Raw genomic sequence first — 17,852 nt, 5'->3', positions numbered from 1 at the left:
CATGACTGGCTTTCTCCCTCGTCCATCTCCCATCCTCATCCCCCCCCCGCCCCCACGGGTACTTCCTAGAATCAACACCCACATGAACTCTCTGTTTCAAATCCTTGTCTCGGGGTTTGCTTCTGGAGAGCTCCCTTAAGATAGCAGATGTAGCTGAGCCCAAAAAATGATGGGGTTCCGGCTTAACTTAATCCACGCGAGCCCTTCACTCATGGTCCGTAGGCCAGAGAGCTCCACTGTCTTGCTCAATCCCGGGACGAGTGAATCCAGCCAACCTCTCCCGAGCTCCTAGCTTTTTTTTAGTTAAAAAAAATATGACTTCCCGTCTTCATAAACCACTTACAATTTTTCACACCATAAAACAGAACTGTGCTTGGGTTTCATAGTTTACTAGCTGAGTCCATGAGCCTTCGACAGTCCTGATGTGTCTTGACTGTTGCACTATCTGTGTTGTGAAGGGGGCCATTCCCCTGAAGCTATTCTTGCTCATAATGCCCAGGCCTCAGGCCATATCAAGTTGTCCCAGGACGGAGTCTCTGTGCCCTCTCCCCTGTCACCACCCACCCCAAGCTCAGAGGAGGGCTGGCCCATCCTGAGTCCAACCAGTCACTGTCTCGGGTTGGGCCAGCACAAGGAGACTGAGGGTCAGAGGTGATGAAAGCCCAGGGGGCCTTGAGAGGTTGGCCTGGGAGCTGTTTCCCAGGTGGGACCCTTGGCAGGTAGTTGGGTGCTGGCACATAATTGAGTGTTTGGAGAATCTTGCGGTAGAGGTGGGGGGCCTCAAGACACTCCATGGGGTCCAGGGTGGGTGGAGAGGAGAAGGCTAGGGATATATTTGACATTTGGGCCTCTGGAAGCTACTGGATAGATAGATGTGTAGTGTAGGGTGCCAGGCTGGAGAGACTGAGTAGGCGCCCCCTAGAGGGGCGAAGTCCTGATGACGTTCTCTGGGAGAGCTGGGGAGTAGCTCTGAGGAAATGAGCAGGCTGGGGTCTGGAAAGGCTGCTGGGCCCCTCTGATAGAGGCTGGGCTCACCTCCCCCAACCATTGGGCTGCTGTGATGAGGGATGAGTTTGGTTGGTTGTCACCTGCTGAATATCTGCCGGCAATTTCTGTTGTGATGATGGCGGCACCAGTTGATACCATGTAAGTTTGGTTTCTGGTAGTTTATCTGGAAGATGAGGAAACACCAGCAAAGGAGGAGGGTAGTGAGACGGGGGAGGGAAGGTGGCAATAAAGGGCACATTCTCAAGCAGGGTACCACTGAGGGCAGCTGGGGCTCACCCTGCAGGGGAGCCCTGGGAGCCGAGTTACCCCACCTCCAAGCACCAACTCCCCTGTGACAGAGGTCCTGGGTGGTGATGATTTTCCAGCGCTTCTAGCCTGTGGGTGGAGAGGCTGTGTGGGACCCTGGCCATCAGAGAAAACCCTCAGGCACTGAGCTACGGATGCTGCTGCCTGAAAGACCCAGAGGTGATGAGCGTGGCAGCAACAGTTTGTACCCTACTCCTGCCCCAAACCTCTCCTCTGCTCCACACAGCTTAGCCCTGACCTTCGGGGCCTCTCTGCCACCTTACCAGCCTCACTCTCACCCCACAAACCCTCTTCAGAGCTGCCCCTGGGCTTTCTGCCCTCACGCATCACTTTCCCGCTCTGGAATGGCCACCCTTACTCTCTCATCCCCCGACGCCTCCTCCTTCAGCGAGCACCTCCAGCTCTAGCTTGCCAGTCCGCAGCCCTCGCTCTATCCTAACCAGGGCTGGGGCTGTGTGGTGTTCTGTTTCCCAGCGTGTAGCTTGTTTCCCCAAAGTGACAGCATGCTTGAGTCTTACTCAGCTTTGAGTCTTAGTGCCAGGAACAGCATGTGACACATGTATGTGCCTGTAGGTGCTCAGTAACTGCCTACTGTTACTGCTGATGGTGTGAGGATGGTGGCCTTCTCCTCTCCACCCACTTGCTCTTTTTCTTCTTCTGACAGGTCACCTCACCTCGCTGAGTCTGTTTTCCTGCAGCAGAGACTTGCTACCAGTAGTTGTTCTAAATAATTCCTTTTCCTCCTGGGATCTCAGCCAATCCACACCTCCCCGCCTCCTTCATAGTTAGCAACAACTGTGGAGCTGAGTTCTGGCAATGGCACCCCGGCAGAAGTGATGCCCCCACCTGCAGACTTTCCCCATAACCCCCCCCCCAGGTGTGACCCTTCGTTGTCTTTTTCCATCTATAACTAAAGATGGAAGGAGCCTGGCCCCTGTCACCACTGAAGCAGAGCCTCCCAGGAAAGCCCCTCCCAGGATGGGCTACCACGTGAGTCGGAAATCAACTTTTATTGTGGTCAACCACTACATTTTTAGGATGATTAGAGCAGTTTGTCCACCCTGACGAATGTGGAAGTACTTAAAATGAGAATAATATCAACATCAATGGGCTGCCACTAACATTAATGATACAACGTGTTTAGAAGATGCTGTTATTAATTTGCTTGGGCCGCCATAACAAGGGACCACAGGCTGGATGGCTTAAACAACAGAAATTTATTTTATCGCAGTTCTGGAGGCTGGAAGTCCAAGATCAAGCTGTCGACAGGGCTGGTTCTTTCTGAGGCCTCTCCCCTTGGCTCGCATATGGCTGCCTTCTCCCTGTGTCTTCACAGCTCTTCCCTCTGCATATGTCTGTGTTTAAATGTCCTCTTATTCAGACATTGTTATATTGAATGAGGGCCCACCTCAATGACTTCATTTTTATTTACTCACCTCTTTAAAGACACTCCCTCTAAATACAGTCACACTTTGAGGTAAATAGGGGTTAAGACTCCAATATATGAATTTTGGGGATGTAATTCAGCTCACAGCCGATGCTCAGGGACTGTCCCTTCCCTTCCTGTCCAGGGGACTCTAAGACACTCCAGTAATCACGGATGATGTGCGTGGCCCATCTAGCTTGCTGGGAAATGTGGTGTCCAGGAATGTCACATGGGCTCTTAATTCAAAATTTCATCCTTTGATGGAACTGCATAGATGACACTGTGACTCAAGTGTATGTGGTGAAGCGTGGCAAGTGTGACGGCCACTCGGGAAGTAAGAGCCCCAGCTGGGTTTAGGGGGAGGGGCAGTGAGCTGGACCTCAAAGTGGACTTGGTCATGACCCTATGGATCTCTGTAGCTGGGAGACCCTGGAACAATCCTCACCGAGACCCTCTGGTGACTTCATCTGTGACCCGTTTTCCTCCTTCCTCTTTCTTCAGCCTCCAACCTATAGTTCAGCAGGGCTTTGAGAAACCACGTCCCAATAGTCACATCAACCTCAAGCAATGCCTTGAGCACTTCCTAAGTGTCCAGTCTTCACTAAGCACACCCTGCAGTTACGTAAACTGACTCCTCTTTAAGTGGGCTCTCTTGTTATCTCCAGGTAAAAGGCCGAGAGAGGGCAGACACCTTGCTCAAGCTGGTACACAGCGGAGAGGCAAGAATGGTCGTTTGGGCCAGTGGCTGTGGGTGGGTCGGATAACGTGTTTGATAAAAGACGCAGATGCTGCTTGTTCAACATGGCAGTCAGGTCTTGGCCACAGCAGCCGTCCTGGACCCTGACATTGGTATCCATGGCTTGGGCTGGAGCCAGCCCCTCTGCCGTCAAGACAAGAAAGTCCCCCACACCCCCCTGAGTTCATCCTGAAGTCTGGCCGCTCTCCCTGTCCCCACTGTGCCAGCGGCTGGGAGCTTTCATTCAAGTGGAACTGAGCCGAGGACTTTTGTAGCACTTCATTTACATGTATGCCAACAGGCTGAAATGTGCAGCAACCTTGGAACGCTTTCAAAGGCAGGAATAATTCCTCTGAAATAGGTCTTCCGAAAGCTTTATCTTGTCCTTTCTTTTTTTTTTGTTAATCTTGGAGCCCCTTAGCATGTTAAAGCAATTTTTCTAATGTCACATCTTCTAGACATTAGCATGAAAGGGCTTTAAGAGATGATTTGAGAAAGAATAAATGTTGAATGAGCATTTATTATAGAGTCGTTTATGCTACATTTGCATTTTGACTCTATTTCTGCCATGCGGGCTGCAGAAGCAAGCTGATTTGAAAGTCAATGGCATCTAAACAGGCAGCCCTACAACTCTGTTTACACTCAGCTGTTTCCTCTACGCATTAATTTGTAGAAAGAGATTTCATTAGGCTGATTTGTCTTGGGGAATGAGATTAAGCAGAGCTTGTGTGCCTTAACACTGAGGACCAAAGGTACGGGAAGCCCATGGGAAGTCCCGTTTCTTTCTTCAAACCTCGTAAGAAATTCACTAGCAGTGTCCCATCTCCTTCAGGAAGCTGGCCTCGCCCAGGTGGCATAATGTGCAGTGGTTAGGAGCTCAGCCTGTGAGCAGGGCTGCCTGGGTGAGGCTGCGGCCTCTGCCACTCCCTGAGACCAGGGAGAGTGATTTTAATGTTTCCTTATCTGTAACATGGCTATAGTACCCATCTGTGTCTCATAGGGTTGATCAGAGGGTGAAACGGTGAATAAATAGAAAGTCTCTAGTATGGTGCCGGGCATACAGTAAGTGCTCAATAAATAGTAACTGGTTTTAATATTTTTATTGATTTTTTTGGCCTGCAGAACTTGGTCAGTGTTCAGAGAAATGACTTTGGTCTGTGCCAGCTATGGACTTTTCCATCTCCGTACCTGTAGAAAGCTCATTCTGTGGGTTCCAACCACAGGCAGGTGGATGGAGGTGAGTGGGATCTGGGGCGGATGGGTGTCTCAGGGATTGTGTCAGGCTGTGTGTGTGTGTGTGTGTGTGTGAGAGAGAGAGAGAGAGAGAGAGAGATCAGCTCAATACACCCCGAGGATCCCTGGAGCTCGGTCCGTACCAGCTATTCCAAGCCCTGCGTAAGCCTCTGCCACTCCATTTCCCTGCACTTTCCTCTGTGTTCGTCGCCCCACCAGACTGTAAGCCGCTTGAGGGCAGGGACTGGCTCCTCCTCCTCCTCCTCCAAATCTGGCCCTCAGCTGATGCTCAGCAAATTCGCGCTGAGTCAAATCTGTGGCAGTTTTTCAAGCTTGTGTTTTAAAGCCACCTCACCTGTGTTCCAAGGCAGCCTTAAGTGGGGCCCAATCCGAGCCAGCTCAGAGGGGCTGTGCTGCTAAGGGTGGGGCCCCCCAGGGCCCTGTCCCCGGGTTGGCCCTCCCTCTTCCTTGCCCCCACCTCTTTGGAGCGCAGGAGCAAGTCCCCTCCCCGCAAAAAGTAAAACTAGATCGCGCCCCCTTCATTTCACAGGGCAGAGCTGAGCTTCAAAGAGGGGCAAGCCGGTGGGCGGAGCTAGGCCTAGCACCCCGGCCAAGCGAGGCTGCTGCGGGGTGTCTGCAGCTAGGCCTCCTCTCAACTCTCTCAACTCTCCTCAAGGAGAGTTCCAGCTCTCCTGGGGGGCTGGGTCCTTTCTGAAATAGTCCCTAAAGCCATTGTCCAGGCGAGGTCTGCTCTTGCTGTCATCCTTTCCCCCTCCCTGCCTCCTCCTGCCCCCTCTCCAGAGCTCTCAGCCTCTGAGTCCTGCCTTCTGCCCAGCAGCCCCCTAACTGCCCCCCTGGCCCCACAGGGCTGATGTTCAGACCTCAAATAGATCTCTATTATGTCCTGTTTTCTTGACTTTTACGAAACAACGACAGCTGTACCACTTCTTGAGCATCTGCTGTGTGCTGGGCAGAGCCCGAGGCTGTTTTCCTGCCAGGCGGACACTTCAGCCCCCATCTTGCAGATGGATGCTTGAGGTCACACAGTTCAGGCAGCAGAGCCGGGACTTCAATCCAGGTTCTGGCTGACTCTAGGGACTCCACAATTGTCACATGGCCAGGCTGCTTCCACACAAGCATCTCCTACCTTCCCTGTGTTCCCTGAGCCTTCTGAGGGTAGGATATGCCCTGCTTGTTCCCCTCCCCTGGGCCTTCTGAGCTCAGCACTAAAGACACCCCTAAGTCCTTTCGTGCAGACTCACTGACTTGATCACATCCCACCCCCCATCCCCCAAAGGACCTGATCCCATCACCTCCCTGAGACACTACACGCAGTGTGTCTCTGAAGAGAACCCAGAACCGCAGGACAAATGCCATTTAATGTCCCACTGAGTCTGGGATTTGAACCCAGTTCTACCACTAGCCAGCTGTGTGACTCTGGGCAAGTTACTTAACCTCTCTGAGCCGCAGTCTCCTCCCTCAGATGACGATAACAGTAGAGAAGTCACTTCCCATTTCGGGGCCTCAGTTTCCTCTTTTATAAAATCAGGGCTGGATAATCTATTTCTTAATTCCCATTTAGCTCAGCAGGTCTCACACCCCCGGGTGCCAGGAATGGGGTTTGCCGCTTTCCCTTTCCAACCCAGAGGGGGAAACAGTCCTACCGAGGCTCCCAGCCCACAAAGGAACCTCAGCAGTCCTATTCTCGGGGGGGAATCCTGCCGTCTGGGAGTCTCCTCATCCTATAGAGGAAGGAAGAGGAAAACGGTTGCCAATCAGGGGCTGCTTGAAAATACAAGTTCGGGTTCAGGAGAGAGGGAGGGAGGGAGGGAGGGAGGGAGAGAGAGAGAGAGAGAGAGAGAGAGAGAGAGAGAGAGAGAGAGAGAGAGAGAGAGCACTTCAAGGCCAGCTCCCCTCCCCTGGCTGGAAACCTGTGTGTGTGAGGATGAAGAGAACAGAGCGGAGGCAAAGACTGGTCTTCTGATGGATCGTGTGGTGCCCACTTTGAACGGTGGCCTTTGTGCCTGCCTTTTCAGGGCGGCCTCAGGACAACGGGGGCCAGACACACGGGAGGACAATGACAGGGACAGCGCTGCCGCTTTGCATTCCCTTTGAAGTAGCTCTGCCCTGGCCCCCTGCCGCTCCAAAAAGAATGCTTTTGTTGCCCGCTCCAAAGATGCTGTAAGATGCAGCAGAAAGTAACCAGAGGGGATCTGCTCGATCAAAAAAAAAATTAAAGATAAGAAACAAATCAAGCCAGCCACGTGGGGGCTGGCGGTAGCTTTGAACTCTGAGAGGAGAAGGGACGTTGTGATCCAACCCTGTTTCTCCCCAGGGCGAGTGACTGGTTTGTGTGGGGCAGTCTCAATAGGAGCAGAGGCATGGGGGGCGGGGAGCTGGGAGCAGGGTGGGGAGACTTAGCCTGCTGGGGCCTCCTAGAAGGTCTCCAAAGCTGGAGCTGGGACTCTGAAAGCAGAAAGCCACTCTACTGCTGCTGCTTGGGCAGAAAAACGCTGGAGGCAAAACCAAAATAACAGTACTGTTTACTGAGTTTGGTGTGTGCCAGGCTTGGGACCAAGTGCTTGCTTTATTGCCTGGATGATGACATTAAAAATGCTTCACTGTGAGTCATGTGATGAATGTGTGTGCACAAGATAACTCTGCATCCTGGAGGTGGCTGTTAGCATCAGAATGACCTAAATCAGGAGTCCACACTGCTAAGTTCAGGGCTGCCGGGCGCAGGCTGAGCAGGGGGAGCATTGAGAAATTCCAGGCGCTGCCATTCATACTGTGGTTTTGTCATGGTATCTCCTGGAATTGTGCAGTGTACAACCTGTGCACCTGTACAAGGGGCCCCTGCCAGGCATGGTTAAGTAATATATGAAGGGTCCTCATCACGAATTTGCACCTTCAAATATTGTTATCAATATCAAGCTGTGGGGGCAGAGCCCCAGAAAGTAGTTTCCAGGCTCTCGGCCTCACATAGACAGGTGCTGGCTCAGGTAGTAAATGGCCATCAACTGTGATGGGATGGCCATCAGCTGTGGCTAGTTGGCCGTCAGCTGTAACCAGTGAGCCATTGGCCACTAATATAACTGCTGTGGCTACGCTAGCAGAGAGAGGAGAAGAGAGAAAGAATGGGGGCTAGCAAGAAGATGGCGGCTGGGCTGGCAAGTGCGGATGGCGGTTTGCGGACTGTGTGCATCCAGCCTCCAGTGAGAGTATAGTGCTGCCAGAGAGAATATAGTGGTATGACTCCCCTACCTATGGCTCCGTGGGTGTTCCTTTTTGGCCTCACCATGTCCTGCGTTCTTGTGTGGGGAGCGGGAGCAGAGACCCCGCAGCAAGCAGGGTCTCCCGCATGACAAATGGCGCAGCGAGCAGGGTCTCCCGCACGACACAAGCATTTATTTATTAGCATGAGGGTTGATAGAAGTAGTTTGTTTGTTTTTCATTCGTGACATGAATGGAATTTAAGGCAGGTGGTTGGTTGGTGAGGTTGGTTAGGCCCCACCCCCTGTGCGAATGAGATGTAAGGACCTGGGAAGCCCAGCAGTCCGCCACCAGCTTGGCACAGCGTCTGGCTCATTGTAAGTGCTCAGTAATTGTTATAATTACCCCCAATCTACTGCCGAGGAAGCTGAGGCTCAGACAGGTGAAATAATTTGCCCAAGCACACACAGCTTGGACTCTCAAGCCCTGGCTTCTCCAGACCCTCTTTCAAGCGGGCAGTGATTTGGTCAAATCATGACTTTATGTCGCCTTGGGCCACATGTGCCAAGCCCCCGTTTGACAGCAGGAGGTGCCCTGACCATGAGCCCCAAGCCTTTTGAAACTGCCCTGAGTATGGGGGCAGTGCTCATGCCGGCCATACCCTGGAGCTGCCCCCAGGGCTCTTTTCCCAGAAGGTGTCTGAAGGGGCCAGGACCAAAGGAGATCTTGGATTGCTGGGCAATCCTCTGGGTCCCTTGTTATCATTTCTGAACACCCAGCTCCACTTTCTCATGCTGTCAAGGACCAGCACCTGGGTCTTCAGGGGACTCCTGGCGGAGGAGGGGGGCGTGCGGCTCTTTGTCTACATTGCGGAGAGTCTGAAATGTCTGAGACTTCACACTCCCTCACGGGCAGGTGTATGAAAGCCCCCTTGTCCCTGCAGACACCCCTGCGGGTCGAAGCTGCCCTCTGCGGGCGTGGCCTGACATCACACTGTGCTTGGTCCTGTGCTTCCCCACCCTGCTTCCCCATTCCCTCTCCCGGCTCCCTTGGGAGTACTTCCTGAAAACATCATAGGCTCCTCAATCCCCACCTCAGGGTCTTCTGCTGGGGGTGCTGACCTGAGACAGCTGCACCCACAGAAAGCCCGCTTGGCAGGAGAAGGCCCAGAATGAAGCTCAGCTTCACCAGGTGAGGTTTTCCCCTGGGGGTGAGAATGTCACGTGTGCTTGGGGGAAAGTGGCAGGAAGCCATGGCTCTGTTTTGAGGGACCGCTAGGACCGCTGACTTGGATGCCTTCCCTGATCCGCTCACCACTCATGTCAGGGGACCCCTAACCCCCCCGCAGCTAGTGAGTGGCTGTTACGACTTGAACCCAAGTCTTTCGTCACCAGTCTATGGTTTAACAACAAACATCATGCCCTTCCCCACACACCCACATCACATTCATTATCTGTAGGCTCTCTGCTTGGAACTTTTCCAAGTACCTCATCTTCCAAGTTCCTTCCCACGGCCCCACAGGTGACCAACGGGCTGAGAGACACACAGGCCGCATCAGGGATGGAGGCTGTGAACTAGCAGGAAGCAGATGATGGACATGGACAGGAAGGGACAGAGGATCTGAGAGCCCAAGAAGGATTATGACCCCAGGGGTTCAGGGCTTTCCCCTCTGTCTGTCTGTCTGCCAGTGTCTCTGGGTAACCAGCCCCTTTGATTCCCTGAAAACCTGGCCTCCTGGACATGCATCCCAGCCTCAATCCCTGGGGTTGCCTCTTTTTGGCTCCCATGGGTTCTAAGGTGTCCTCAGGGGCTGTAAAAGGCAAAGACCTGGTTAGCCTCAGATCCTGGGCACTTGGTAGCCCACAGGTGGGCATGGGACGGCAACCTATGGCCCTACCACCCACCCTGTGGGTGACACTCGTGATCTCAGACACCTTCTTGAGACCCTGGGGGCTATCGCCCAGCACCTGAGTTACCTACATAGTCCAAGCTCCCCACTCAGGCAGAGCAAGGGCCTGAGACGGACCCTCCTCATCTGCTGGATTCAGGGTGTGCAATGTGCTAAGTAATGTGCCAGGCACTGCAGTGGGAGAAAAGAGGGTCAGCTCCCTGCACTCTGGAGCATAGGGCCCAGGATACAGGCCTGGTAGGCCCCAAGCAGCCAGGAGTCAGACTGGCAAGAACTCAGGAGAGGGAGAAGAATCCTGTTTTCAGTGGGTCAGGAGGGCTTCCTGGAGGAGGGGGCATGAATTGAGCTTTGATGTCTGGAGCCAGAAGGCTGTAGACAGAATCAGGCAACCATTGCTGCCTTTACCAGGCTCTTGCTCCAGCCTGGCCTTGTGTTTGACCTGCCTATTTCCCATAACTCTGCAAGGGGGATCTTGTCCTTTGTTGAGTCTAGATGAGAAAACTGAGGCACAGAGAGGTTACAGAGCCACGCAGCTGGTGACTGGTAGGGCCCAGGTTGGATCTGTCAGTCTGTAGGGACACACAGACCCTGCAAAGGAATAAATCACTGTCATTCAAGGCCATATATTCTCTAGTGGGAGGGATGCACCATGTGGACTTAGGATGGGGACTGCCAGAGATGGGGAAGGCTTCACCAAGCAAGAAAGTTTTGAATTGGGCTCTTGCAGGATGAGTAGGAGTTTGTCCAGGGTAAAGGAGGGCATTTCAGGCACAAGTGCTAAAGCATGGAGGTGAGAGCAAGGAGGAGCTGTGACTGGTTTGGGTGTGGCTGGGAAAGGGGCCGGAGGGAGAGGAAGCAGGGTGCAGCCTGCGGCACATAGCATACACCCAAAAATTGTTTATTGAATGAATGAATGAATGAACGAATGAATGAACGAATGCATTGTATCCCCAGGGTTTTTTGGTATATAGTATGAGTTCAATAAATATTTGTTAGGTGAATCAATGAAGGAACAAACTGTATATCCTTTGCCTGGCACAGTGCTTGTCATGTAGCAGGCACTCAACGATTTGCTGAATGAACGCATGAATTAATGAAGTGGTGATGTAATGGAATTAGTGCGGGAGATGACTGCCGCTCACAGATCGGACAGCCTGTGACAGTGCCAGTCAATCCCAGCCGCCCCTGCCCCCATTGGTGAGCGCTCTAACGCAGAGCAGATGGCGGGGCGGCGGCAGCCGGGCCTGATTAGGGCCCCTCCCGCCGGCGGCCGCTGGTCCTTTGAAGTGAGCCGCTGCCGGGCCGCTCCGGCCGCCTGGCCGTCCCTGCCGCCAGGCCGTCGGTCCGGGGCTGGCGGCGGGGCTGGCGGCGCGTGTTTATCCAGGTGCTGGCTGGGGGCTGGGCGCGGGGATCCTCTTTCCTCCCGGCCCATCTGGGACTTCAAAGCGCAGCGCAGGCTCAAAGGCTGCCTCGGGGTGGGTGGGGGCGGGGCGGGCGGGTTCGCTTCCTGCGCTCAGCCGGGTCCCAGGCCGGTGGGGTCCCTGCTTGCACCGCTGTCCCCCATGCCACCCCCAGGAGAGCGCTTTATTGAGCGCCTACTGAGTGCCAGGTGCTGTGCTCCGCAGCTGTTGGGTGTATGATCTCCTGACCTCTCACTAGATCCACAGACACGGGCAATGCAATGCTCCCCATTTTACACAGGTAAGGAAACGGAGCCTCAGAAAGATCAAAGACTTGCCCAGTACCTCTCGGGCCACCTGACTCCCAGGGCCTCTGCATCCCTGGCTTTAGGAGCAGCCCCCTTCCAGCTCTGTCTGAAGCTTGACCCTCCCAGCCGTGGGCACAATGGTTACTCTTTGTTATAAAAGCAGTGGCTGACATGTCTTGGGCACCTACCATGTGCCAGGTGTGTGGCAGGCAGTTGGCTCCAGAATTCTCTCTCTGCCCATCAGATTCTACTCTACTTCCTCCAAAGAGCGCTCTCAGGTAGCCAGGGCTCAGGGCTCTTTCCGTGAGCAGAACAGCCAATAGAGCTTGCTTATCTACACCCGCCATACATCTCATCTTGCTACCCAGGCACCGATAACACTGGCATCACAGGGGATATTGTTAGTCACAGAATCTCAGGCCCTTCCCCAGGCCCGCAGAATGAAATCTGTCTTTTGCGAGATCCCCAGTGCATTGAAGTTTGAGGAGCCCTGGACTGGAAGGACATTTTGGCTAAAAGTCTGCTATTGTCACTGTGTGGGAACCTGTTGTTGAGAAGCTGTACCTCCCTCATCAGACTGGGAGCTCCTCAAGGCAAGAGCTGTGCCATCTCCATCAGACTAGACGTCTTTCTGGGGCAGTGGCTATGCTTCCCCCTCAGCTTGGGCTCTCCCCAAGGACAGGTCCTGGTCCTCCCCACCAAACTGGGAACTTAGCAGAAGCAGAGATCATTCTTGGTCCTAGACTAGGAGGTTGCCTTAAACATGTGATGCCTCCCCCTTTTGACTGGGAGTCTCTGGGGTTCCCTATGAAACTTGACTGTGTTTGGGGTAAGGAGCCACCTGCAAGGAGAGGTGTCTGGTGTCTGCTCTCCCAGAGGATGGAGAAGCCTAGGGTGGAGGTGTACCCTCTCCCTCTGATCCCCATGACCCCTTTCCTGGCCCAGGATATGCCTATTAGAGGGTCCTGGAGGGGTGGCGGGGAGAGGGCAGATGCCACAGTGGGACCATGTGTGCTGCCTGACACCAGGCCTCTCTGGGCAAACATTTGTCCTTGTGTGTCACCAAGGGACCATTCAGGCGGCAGTAAGCCCGCAAGCTGGTGCAGGAGTGAGCCTGCTGGCAACAGGAGGGTATTTTTAGAGCTTTGACTGACAGCCTTTTATTAAGCTGTGGCTGCCTCTGCCCTGGCCCCTAGCCCCTTCTGGCCTGGACAAAAAAGAAAGCACATTGTCATTTTGTTAAGAAAAGGGTCCTGGCAGCCCTTCCATGGTCCCTCGCCGACTGGACAGGTTATTTCTCTCTATGTCTGGGGTCCAGGCATCCCTGCTGGCACTCCCAGCGTGCCCTGCAGCCTGACCCTTCACACATCTGGCAGTGATAAATGGCTTCAGCATCACTGCCATCACCTTGCACCCTCTGATCCTGCTCACTTTGTTCTCCCTTTAGAGCCAGTGGGCGGGTGTGGGGGGCTCTCTCTCTTCTTCTCCTTCTCCGGCAGCCGTCTCCTGGATACTTGCAGGCCTGTGCTCTGATACCACTTGAAAGGGACCGCGACACTCAGTTATCTTGTGTAGGAAGTCCATCTATGAGTTGTCTGTGTGACTGGTGGAGTGCATGGGGCAGGAGTGCATGCCCCTGTATGTGTATGTGTGTGTGCATGTCTGTGTATGCCTGTGTATACTCGTGTGTGTGTGTGTGTGTGTGTGTGTGTAGATTTGGGGATGTGTTAATATGTGTGCCTTTTAATTACTATAGTTTTATCATTTATTTTGATCTCCAGTAGGGCAAGACCCCCCCATTCCCACTCCACACAAACATTCTCTGTTCTTTTAAAATTTTTCCTTGATGACTCAGTAGTTCTACGCTTAGGAATATGCCCAACAAATTTGTGCATAAATGTGGATCAAAGGAGAAGTACCAGAATGCTAGTTGTAAATGCCTGTGAACAGTAGAATGGATAAATATATGCTGAGATGGTTGTACATTGGGCTATCACACAGAAATGAGAATAAATGATTAACTCAGACAATAGTATGGATGAATTGCACAATCATGATATTGCGTGAACGAAGCCAGATACAAAAGAGTACATATGGTATGATACCATGTGTAGAAAGTTCAAAAACAGGCAACACTAGTTGATTAAGATAGAGGTCAGGAGGGTGGTTACCCTTAGGTGACAGTGGTGTACAGGGAGGCTTCTGGGGCAAGATTCTGTTCCTTGATCTGGGTCTTGGACACCTGGGGTGTGTTCACGTTGTAAAACTTTATTAAGCTGTCCACTGCTAATTTATGCACTTTTCTGAGTATATGCTATTCTTGTATTATAGTTCTTCATAGGAATTTTAGAATCAGCTTATCAAGTTCAGTGAGAAATGCTGTTGAGGTCTTAGTTGGAATTGCATTATATTATAGAAAAATTTGGGAAGATTTGCCCTCTTGATGGCATTGGTTCTTTTCTTCCATGAACATGGTATATCTTCAATTATTCAGATTGTTTACATCTCTTCCTGAAGTTTTATGCTTTTCTCCAGAGTCCTGTGGGTTTCTGGTTGGGTTTATTCCAAAGTACCTTATGTGTTGTTATTGTGAAGGGCATATTTCTTTCTCTGATGTTTTCAAATCATTTTTAATTGTGATAAAACATACATAACAAAGTTTACTATTTTCACCCCTTTAAAGTGTACAGTTCAGTGGTATTAAGTCCATTCACATTGCTGTGTAACCATTACCACCATCCATTTCCAGAATGTTATCTCCCCAAACTGAAACTCTGTACCCACTAAACACTGTCCCCATTCCCCCCTTCTCCAGCCCCTGAAAACCACCATTATATTTTCTGTCTCTATGAATTTACCTATTATGTGTATCTCATATAAGCAGAATCAGAAAATGTTTGTCCTTTTGTGACTGGCTTATTTCACTTAGCATAAAGTCTTCAGGGTTCATCCATGTTATAGCATGTGTTAGAATCTCATTTCTTTTTACAGGCTGAATAATTCTGTTGTATGGATAGACCACATTTTGTTTATCCATTCCTTGATGGACATTTGGGTTGTTTCCACCTTTTGTCCATTGTGAATAATGCTGCTATAAACATTGCTGTACAAATATCTCCCTGCTTTCCATTACTTTGGGTATATACCCAGAGGTGGAGTTGCTTGGCCATATGGTAATTCTATGTTTAATATTTGGGGTCCTGCCCTACTGTTTTCCATAGTGGCTGTGCTATTTTACTTCAAATTAGTTTTGCTGGTGTGTAGGCAAGCTGGTGGGCTTTTGAAAGTTGATCTTGCAGTTGTGTGCATGTTCCTGAGTGTGCACATGCATAGAGGGTGTGTGTGTGTGTGCGCGCGTGCGCATGCGTGCGTAGCAGTCACTCTAACAAGAGCATGACCTTCAGAATGTCGCTGGCTACTTGGCACAGAAACCCCACCTCAAGCTGGTGTATTATTATTAGAGCTTTATTATTTCTTCCACCCAGGGGTCTATAGGTAGGGGGCTCTGGTAATCAATAGCTCAGTGGTATCTTTTGAAGATGACTGACTGCCTGTGACTAGAGGGGCACAGGCTTTGGGGGCCATGTCCAGTAGGACAGAGCAAACTCCACCCTCAGCATCGCAATGGCTTTCTTTGTTTGCAAGCAAGTGGCTGCAGTAGGCCAACGGCAGGCCTCTGAAAGGAAATGCAGGTGCAGGCCATTAGAAGCAAAGCATGCAGGAGCCAGAGGTGGGGCTAGCGGCACAGAAAGGTGAAAGACACCCAGGGGTGCCGTAGAAAGCTACCCTTGCCATGTTGGTTAACTCAGACTCTGCACCGCAGGCTGTCTGCTTTCACATGCACGAGGTGGCAGCGGCAGCTCCTGTGTCCCCTCCAAATGAGACATTATCTGGCCGGTGAGGGGGATTGTCTCTTCCTTACATGTCATTTCATCAGTGAGATGATTCTCATAGAATCCCCAGCCCACTCTCCCTCAGGCCTCATTGGCCAGAATTGCATCTCACGTGGATCTTGCTATCCAAGGGAAGGAGCTCACCAGGGCTGGTGAGACAGCCCTCATTCATCTGGGAGAACACCTTCCCTGGGCTTGTGGTGAGATGGGGGAGGGTGGACACCTGTTGAGATGGAGGTGGGAAGCAAGGATCTGAGACTCTGAGCCTTTGCTTCCCAACGTCCTGTCCTGACCTCCATGGCCCTCGATTGCTCTTTGGGTAAGAGAGTGGGCAGGGGTGTGCACCTGTGTTCAGGGGGTCACAGTCCAGGACAACTTCCTGCGGGAAGTGGAACTCGGCCTTACAGGAGGGAGACGAGGAGCGGATTCCGGACCTGGGGGAAAATGTATGCAAAGGGTGCAACCAGAACGAGCAGAGGCAGGTGCAACCAGCATTTTCTCATCCGGCAGAGAAAATGCTGGTTGCACCAGGGGTGTCTTCTGTCTGTACATGTCTCGGATGGAGAAGCAGGCCATGCAGTTCAAGTCTGAATGCAGTGGTTCTCTATTCATTCAACAGATACGTTTTGAGCACCTACTCTATGCCAGTCCCCGTGCCACGCTTCACACACACCCAGCCCAGGCCCGGGAGACTTGGAAGGAGATCTCTTGAAGGAGCTGGAGAAGCCCTGCCAGCAGGTCAATAATGGATAGTGTGGGTAAGCTGCCACGGGGCCTGGGTCCCTGTGCTGACCTCCGGGGCTTAAAAACTATGACTGCCGCTTCATTTCCACCGTCCAGATCTCACACATAAGGTCTGTTTGTGCCAGCACTAACTCAGAACCGTATGGAAATTCTGGGATGGCGTGCTTCCAGCTTAGCTCAGCCGCGGTGGTGCCAGGCTTTGCAGACACTAAGGGGCAGAGCCAGAATGCAGACGTGTCTGCTGTGCCAGAGCCCACACAGTGTGGTTTTCACCTGTTCAGTCAGTGGGTGGGTAAGGGACTGCGGGAGGTGTGGGATTGTACCCACCAATGTGACTTTGGGGCGGTCCGTTAATCTAAGAGGGTGAAGTGAGCCAGTGCCTCGCTGGGGAGTGGTGGAGACCGTAGCAAAATGAAGCATGCCAGGCTTGTTTAAAGGGGGTGTCCACTCTCACCTCCAGGTGACTGCTGACAGTCAGGAATATGGGCACGGTGTGGCCAGATTATGTGATTTGTTTTTCACTATAAGCTGGAGATATTAAACTTGGAGTATGTGTAAAATCTGCCAATTTGAATGTGTTGGCAACCAATTTGAATTTTTTAGACATCACTGTGCAAGTCAAACAAAACCTGGCTAGGGATTAGATTTGGCCTCTGGGTTCCCAGTTTGTAGCCTTTGACCCTGGGGACTCCTAGGGTCCTTCCTATTCCTGCAAGTTCTCCCCAACACGCTGGCTTAGCTCTTGAGCTGCTGGCTGAAGGCTACCCCGTTTTCTTAGGAGACCAGGAAGTTGCCCCACCCTCTGGTTCCAGCCCCTTCACCAGGATAGTCACGAGCTTGCTCCCTTTCTCCTTGATTTGACCCACATCTCAATGGGGGACATGTCATGACCAGACTCAGCCAGACCGAAAGGCTTGATCGGATTCGAGGCGAGGACTGGACTGTCCCCCTTGGTGCTCCTAGCCCTCTGTCTTGCATCTGCCAGTGAGTGCCTTTTGCTCTTGCACTAAAGAAGATAGATTTATCCTCAAGTATTAAAACATTTTATGTTTACGTCTGCACATTCATAAATACAAAAATGTACTTACATAAACTAAGTTTGCTCTTGTGCTTTTCCCACTTTATGGTTTGGCCTTCCCCACCTTCTTTTCTCCCTCTCCCTCCTAAGCCGTGCTTGCAAGCTGCCGCATCCTCTCGGTCCCTAGCCCTTCTCATATAACCGTGCATGCCCACACACATACTCGTTGGCACAGTTGACACATGTGCTGTGAGAGGGTCTTCTCAATCGCTGTTTATATTACCAACATGAGCTACTGCTTAGGGTTCTCTGCTTTTCACTTTTCTCTGACGTTGTAGAAATCCCTCAGTCTAGCTGTAATTCATTCGTAGTACAGGCTGAGTCTAGGGTCAGTGGGGCCGTCATTCAGTCATTTCCCACTGCTGGACACTTAGCCTGGAGATTAATTAAGGTGAGCGAGGCTGTGCTGTGGCCATGGGGAAGCCTTGAAATCGGAGCATCTTAACACAACAGGAGTTTACTCCTTGTTCCTGTCCCAGTGCCCTGTGGTTGGGCAGCCCTCGGTGATGTTCTCCAGGCAGGGACTCGGGCATTGGGCTCCTTGCAGCTCCCTCATGGGGTCTCCACCTCCGTCAAGGGGAGACAGGGAGGAGCATCC

General features: G+C 52.1%; 1 long non-coding RNA gene across 1 annotated transcript in view; it reads left to right on the top strand.

Moving 5' to 3' along the window:
* Positions 1–16,236, top strand: part of LOC141567518 (uncharacterized) — a 68,333-nt gene extending 52,097 nt beyond the window's left edge. The window contains exons 3-4 of the long non-coding RNA XR_012490202.1: positions 4,599–4,713; positions 16,052–16,236. This is a non-coding gene — a long non-coding RNA (uncharacterized LOC141567518). The remainder of the gene's footprint in view (positions 1–4,598; positions 4,714–16,051) is intronic.
* Positions 16,237–17,852: the final 1,616 nt, after the last annotated feature.

The sequence above is a fragment of the Rhinolophus sinicus genome, linkage group LG11, assembly GCF_036562045.2.
Source record: "Rhinolophus sinicus isolate RSC01 linkage group LG11, ASM3656204v1, whole genome shotgun sequence".
Taxonomy (NCBI): domain Eukaryota; kingdom Metazoa; phylum Chordata; class Mammalia; order Chiroptera; family Rhinolophidae; genus Rhinolophus; species Rhinolophus sinicus.
The sequence above is the reverse complement of the archived record's forward strand: the minus strand, read 5'-3'. Positions and strand labels throughout refer to the sequence as shown.